This window comes from Bos indicus, chromosome 2, assembly GCF_029378745.1.
Source record: "Bos indicus isolate NIAB-ARS_2022 breed Sahiwal x Tharparkar chromosome 2, NIAB-ARS_B.indTharparkar_mat_pri_1.0, whole genome shotgun sequence".
Classification (NCBI taxonomy): domain Eukaryota; kingdom Metazoa; phylum Chordata; class Mammalia; order Artiodactyla; family Bovidae; genus Bos; species Bos indicus.
The window spans coordinates 39,818,113-39,825,203 of NC_091761.1; the positions used below are offsets into that span (position 1 = coordinate 39,818,113).

At 42.8% G+C, this 7,091-nt stretch overlaps 2 non-coding genes across 2 annotated transcripts; one reads left to right on the forward strand and one right to left on the reverse strand.

Annotated features, from left to right (window-relative positions):
• Positions 1-3,502: 3,502 nt before the first annotated feature.
• TRNAG-GCC (transfer RNA glycine (anticodon GCC)) lies at positions 3,503-3,573 on the forward strand. The gene has a single exon. It is a non-coding gene; the product is annotated as a tRNA-Gly (tRNA).
• Positions 3,574-3,854: 281 nt separating this feature from the next.
• TRNAA-CGC (transfer RNA alanine (anticodon CGC)) lies at positions 3,855-3,926 on the reverse strand. Its single transcript has one exon. It is a non-coding gene; the product is annotated as a tRNA-Ala (tRNA).
• Between the last annotated feature and the right edge of the window lie 3,165 nt (positions 3,927-7,091).

Genomic DNA, 7,091 nt, shown 5'->3' on the forward strand with positions numbered 1-7,091 from the left:
TTTGTCATGATGTGTCACTCACAACTGGCAAAGGAGGATTCTGCCTGCCTGATAAGCCGTGTCTCCACAGATTCCAGACACTCCACTTCCTTGTCTCTCTTTGACCCCTCAATTCCTGCTGCTCCCTAACATAGACCTTCCCAAGGCTCTGCTCTCAACTCTGTGGGATTGCCTCCGTATCTACATTCTTACCTTCCACTCCTAAGCAGCTGAAGCCCAACTCACCTTGGAGCCTTGATTTCTTCAGATCTAGATGACAGCTACCTAGTAAGGTTCTCCCCTGAGTTATCTCAGTCAGTATTTCCAGAAGTGAACACTTGACTCCTCTCTTTAGTTCCCATCCTTTCTCCTTCTGACTTCCCTACACTACACCACTCCTCCCAGTCACTTAAATTACTTGTTCTTCCATAGGTTACTAAGATTGTAGTCTAGATTTCTTTATTCCTTAATCTCTCAGATTCATTTTCCTTCTTCTTCCTGCCTTGCCTCATGCTAGAGACCTCATCCTAATTCAAGACCTCATTGCTTTACTGCTCCCATTGTATTCACTTCCTGGGTGAATTCCCCTACTTACAGTTTCTCTTACTTCCACTTCTCTGACACATTGTTGCCAGATCATCTCTTCAGATGCTCTTGATCTTTTATCTACTCAAAAAAATCTTTGGTGGCTTCCCTTGCTACTGAATTAATACTAGTCCAACAAACTAAGGATGGGTCCTTCAAATTTTTCATATGGCTGTTATTGGTGATTCAACCACTGATGATGAATTTCTCTAAATTTTCCTTAAACTTTCATATTTTCATCTTATAGCACATTCTAGAGTAAAAAGTCCTCTAAATTTACTGTTTGGGGGTAAAATAGCTTCTCAATGTGTGTTTTTCATTTGCAAGCAAAATAACTACTACTTAAACTGATTTAAAAAATAAAAGGCAACTTATTGCATAAGGACAACTTACTGACTCATATAAGTGCAAAATCCAGAATTTGTTCTAGTTAGGCATGACTGTCATACCAGAGTCGGCCTCTCTTTCTCTTTTGTACAATCAAGATAGCTATAACCAACAATACCAGCTATACATTCAACTTGCTTAACCCCCGCCCCCACCACCCCAAATAAAAGTCTCGGCTTATAACTCTGGAAAGAAAGTTCTGGTAAGGATTTGATTTCCCTTGCTATGGTTACATATTGTCTTTAATTCAGCACAATGGTGAGGGAAAACATTTGGGTAGACTTATCACTGTGAGAAAAGGAGATGAAGGGCCAAGTTGTCTTACTCAAATCTCAAGGTATTGGTTCTCTACAGTATAGAAGACTTGTACCAGAAAGGGTACAAACTGTTGGGAGACACACACACACACACACACACACACACATCCTACATGCCCTTGGCTGCGTGTAACAAAATACCTAATTCAAAGGGGCTTAAACAATAAAGGGCCTCATTTATTTTACCTAACCAAAAATCTGGGTGGAGAAAATTTCAGGATGGCACAGTGTCTCTTTTTCTTTCTGCTGGGTCATCCTCTGTCTCCCAGCAAGTCACTAGATGACTGGGGCAGCTCTAAGCATTATACCTCACAAGACGGTGTTACACGCAGGAAAGAAAGGGCCAAAGAGACACCAGCTTTCCCAGAAGCCCCTGGCTGACCATTCTTTCTGTCACTGGCAGGAACTGTCACAAACCCATCCCAGCTCAATCCTTGGAAAGGGGAATGGAATAACTGGCTTAATGCACACAATTTGTCCCTGGAGCTAGGTAGACTTTCAGAAAGAAAAAAAGTAAACTAGTCATTGGTGGGTCACTAATAATGTTTGCCATTAGATCATACTTCTTATTTGATTCCTGCCACCTGTTTAAATTTTTAAATTTGTAGTGTTTCTCATGAAGTTTTAGATTGCCTTTTTATTTTGAATCATAACATTTCAGAGTTCAGATGAACTTACGTCATCCAGTTGAGGGCTTTTCAACGTTTTTTATTCCAGACTTGTAAGCCATCAAACAAATGCAAATAAACGGGAGAGGTGATAAATGAGCTGGTGAAGTGTGGAAGCCAGGTAAAGAAGGTGAGCTCCCCCCACTCCCCCAACATGCCCCATCCCCACCCCACCCCTCCTGTGCTGGCTAGTGGCCCTGAGACACTTCTGGAATGCAATTTTAAAACCTCATTTCTCCTCTAGTTCTCTTATTTTAAGGAACTGAGATCCTAAAAAGTAAAATGATTTTCACTTGCTCCCCCATATGTTACTAAGACTGTAGTCTAGATTTCTTTATTCCTTAATCTCTTTGTTATCTCTTACATCTTTATAATTCTGTATTGTATTTGTCTTCAAATTTTGCTTTGTATGCACCCACTTAAAAAAAATGCTTAAAAATAAATCTTGATGTAGAAGTCTCACCTTATTTCAGCAGTTTGTTATGTTCTTTCTTTAACCCCAGTCTTGATACACAATATTCCTGAGCTACACAGGAAATAATTCTGGTGTTACTACACAGTGTTTTATTCTGTTGTAGGCAGGAGAGTGGCTAAGCAACGAAATACTAAGCATGATACCACTTGTGTTCCCACCTTGACTCTGACAGCCTCACTTTTTCTCCTTTGCTAAGTTGAAGTAATGAGAACACCCACTTCACTGGGTTGAAGTTCACGTGTAATGTACTTACACGGCCCAGCACACAGCGACCGCTATGTGCTTACTGTTATTTCTCAGTCATCCCCTTCCCCCCAAATTCTTTTTGGCCTTCAAAGATCCTATAAATTGCTGGGAACTTCCCTCTCAGAGATAAAGGGGCAATAATGCCTAAGTCCAGAGTCTTCTATCTTATGTTTAGATTCATTTCCATGAATGCATTTCCTTCACTTTACTTTCTCCTCTTCATATAACTTCATTGTATGGTTTGCAATTTTACTTTCCGCGGAAACAAAGGGTAACTCATACTGTGGAGTATAAAAGAGTCCTGGAATCAAGTTTCTCACTATCAAAGAAGGGACATCTTACAGATTCTAGGTCACTTGTCAAGAATCACTAACGTTCCAAAGATGCCTGCTCACATCGCATAGTTCCAATATACTTGGATCTAAGCGCCAGTTCGCCTTCACTGCTCCGTCAATCCTACTCCCAACCCCTGACAAATACCCCATGTATTTGCCTGAATTAGCTAAGATAAGAAAAGTAAAACAGGAGTGGTTGTTTTAAAACATCTAAACATCTGAACACACAACTAAGTAATTATGTAATTTTGTGTCTACATATTAATAAAATTTTTATTTGCCTCATTCACCGAGGACAACTTCAGAAGACAGAACCTCCTCTCAAGGTTCAACAGAACTAGGTATAATGAGTTTTTTGGGTAAATGTTAATTCAATGTTTATAGTTATTTAATTAAAAAACTCCATTGCTTTTTCTGAAGTTGAATTAAGGACTTCACTCTGTAACAGAAAACTCACTGCACATTGATAAATCTACTCTAGTAAGGTGTGGGAAACAACTTACAGGAAGAGCATTGGTGGTTCAGTGGTAGAATTCTCGCCTGCCACGCGGGAGGCCCGGGTTCGATTCCCGGCCAATGCAATGTGATGTTTTCCCTTTTGCCACACGTCCAGCTCCTCAAAACGAGTTCATTAGTAAGTTAGGAATGGTCATTTTATGCAAATAAGGATGACGAGCATAATTTCCCGTTTGGGTTTCTCTTGGAGCAATTAAAACGGCTGATTCCCTGAGGCGCGCCATATTTTTCGAGACTTTCTTTTATATATTTTTGGGGCGTCTAGAGTACACATGTGAAATGTAATAGGACATACATTTACTATTATATGGATTAAAAAAAAAAAAAAAAACCACCGTGGGCTGGTTGGAGATGCCGGGGATTGAACCCGGGACCTCACACATGCGAAGCGCGCGCTCTACCACTGAGCTACATCCCCCAGCCGAGGAATCCCTTTCTGTTATAGGCATTCATTCAGGCTAGCGCTAGACCGACGACTCTGGTTAAGTTTCAAGCCTTTATTTTGGTGAGAGCTTCCGCGGCATCTTCTTTTCTACTTTTGCCACTTCCTTTAGAAACTGTTTCTGGGATGTATCAGAACTCCATGCAGCCATCGTTGTGGGACGCAAACCTGACTGGCTCTCGAGCACTCCTGCCGGGCGCCTGGAGCCCGAACTAACACCCTGCACCCTGCCGAGCGAGGGGGCGGGACGTCCCAGCACAGAGTGCCAGCCCGAGCCTGACGCCTCCGTCGGCTTACTGCGCAGGCGCTGCAGAACGCGGAGGTGAGGGTGCATCCGGCGCTTTGTTGCGGAGAAGAGCCCCTAGTACTGGGTACGAGGGAGCAGGCGGGAATCGCCGCAAGCGCTGTCCTGGCGCCAAAGGAGACCTGCTCCTGAAGCAGAGCGGTGGGGACCTTCTGTGCACAGCCGAAAATCTTTCGGATTTACCTGTACAGCCGCCCCTCCCCCACCAAAACAAACCCACATCTCAGGAAAACATGTTCACGCCAAATCCCCATAAACTGGCTTTGTAGGGGTTACAGCCAACTCTTGGAGGAGAAAATGACTTCACAGCATGCTTTTTATGTGGGGTCCAAACTGAAAGAAAACGACACCAACATCCTCTTTGTAGCTTAATTTTACATAAATGATAAGGTCGATGGGAGATACCTCCTCATGATGCACTTTTCTCGCCGGTATTTACACCTTGGACCCATCTGACTGATACGCTGTGATAGAAACGTAAGTCTCTTAAGACTACTTCATTGTGTCCTCTGAACTCTTCCTAACCTCTTAGCCTAATCCCAGCCCCAAAGGAAGAAATGTACTCCAGTCGTGTTTCCTTGAAATAACCTCTCTCTCTCTGAAATATGAGTGCTGGGTAATACGTTGGACTAACTTACCTTATAATGAAATGATGTGTTTGATCCTTTCCAGTGCAGTTTAAACTGATACCACCCCAAAGAAGTGAAGGCTGAGTGGGAAAAGCCTCGGGTGCCCTGATGGGAAAGAACAGGGGAGCGATTTTGTGTCGGGGGAGCTGGGCTTTAGATGACCTGTAAGGCTGACCCAAAGGGCACACGGTGAGGGCCTAGAATTTCCAGTTTTCCGTTGCAGTAGAGCGCCCCTCGTAAACTGAAAAGTCAGCAGGCCAACAGCCAGAGCAGAAAAGAAGTTTCAAAATAACTCTGGGTAAACCACAAGTTTCATAATCAAGTCCTAGATTAAAAATAAGTTACTGTGTTTGCTTACAGTAATTTCAACAAATAATGGCTCAAATTCATAATCAGATTTTGTTTTTAATGAGAACAAGTCAGAACAAGCCACATACTGATTTAATACAACTTCAATGCAGAATGTCTTTAAAAAAAGATAAAAGCCACATCACTGAACCGTCATTAAGGAGCTCTGCTCCAAACTGAAACATTTCCAAACCAACCCCTGCTTTCCATCCAGAGTCACTAGAACATGAACCTCTTCAGCTAACTGAGTCAAGAAACAGAGAACCATTTTTTACCAACCAGGGTTTTCACCAATGCAAATGGCAAGTGTAGTATTCAGTTAGTTGTAAAGGAAGCATGTTTGCCTTTGGTGACCGCACCTTGACATCCTCTTTAGGATCCCTTCCTCATATTAAGACTTACTTCTCCATCATCTGAGGCACTTCCTTTCTGGGACTTCATTCTTAGGCAAGAACCTTTGTTCTTAAGGTTCAGAGCTAAGCCTCAAGAAGGCTCTTTCTAAATTGTTCACTCCTATTTATTCTACCAGTCCAGGACATAACTTGGTGAATTGGGTAAAGAAAATGAAGTCAAGCTCTAAAGCCAAGAGAGGATGTGAAATCGATTTACTGGCCTGGCATAACCCAAGAGAAAGATGGCTTTTTCAGCCACTGTAGTGGATGGGAAAGATGAGAGATATGGCACACTTTAAATTAGGGACTACTTCTCGGATCCCATTTATTCTGTATGCAAATAAGACTGCCCCTGCTCTGCTTACAGATGAAGATAGGCTGAGCAAGTGTCCAAAATCATGCAGTATTAAAAAGACACTCCTATCTTCCACCTTCCCATTTCTCTTGGTTGGGGACAAATTTTCCTCATTTTCAGTCTCTCTGTCACACATCGTGCACACCCCCCTCCCATTCATAACAATCAACCTTACACCCCCACTTTGAGGCAGGTGACTTTTATCTCTGGTACGATTTCCATATTTCCTTTCACATTCTTGCTTCAGCTCCTGGCAATCTTTGTCCAGCAGGTATACAGCATCTTTCCCTCCAAGTTGACAACAAGTTAAGATGCTTGTTCCCAGTCCAAGCAGCAGTTCTTACTCCTATCCACACATTAGAATTACTTACAAGAGTCTTGGAAAAAATGCTGATACTTGCTCGAGCCCACTCCCAACCAATGAAGTCAGAATTGCTAGGAATGGATGTAAGCATCAGTACCTTTTTAAACTTTCAGGTTATTCCAAGGTGCAGCTAAGCCCTGGAGAAGGCGATGGCACCCCACTCCAGTACTCTTGCCTGGAAAATCCCATGGACGGAGGAGCCTGGTAGGCTGCAGTCCATGGGGTCGCTAAGAGTCGGACACGACTGAGCGACTTCCCTTTCCCTTTTCACTTTCATGCATTGGAGAAGGAAATGGCAACCCACTCCAGTGTTCTTGCCTGGAGAATCCCAGGGACGGGGGAGCTGGTGGGCTGCCATCTATGGGGTCGCACAGAGTCGGGCACGACTGAAGTGACTTAGCAGCAGCAGCAGCTAAGCCCAAGAGCTAGTACTTAAGGTCTATTTTTTCATGACAACAACAGATGTCTAGTGATGGTTTTAACTAACCTTACTGTGTTAGTCATCTCACAAGATATACATATATCAAATCATGTCATGCACTTGAATCTAGTACAATATTATATGTTAATTATATCTCAATAAAACCGGGGAAAAACCCAAGAGATGTCTGTGGCCAGTCCAGTGGTTCTCAAACTTGGCAGTAGGTTGAAAGTACCTGGCAGGCTTTAAAAAAACTCTGATGCTTGAATTCCATTCCTAAATATACTTATTTAATTGGTTCGAGAGTGGTCTGGGCATAGGAATTTTA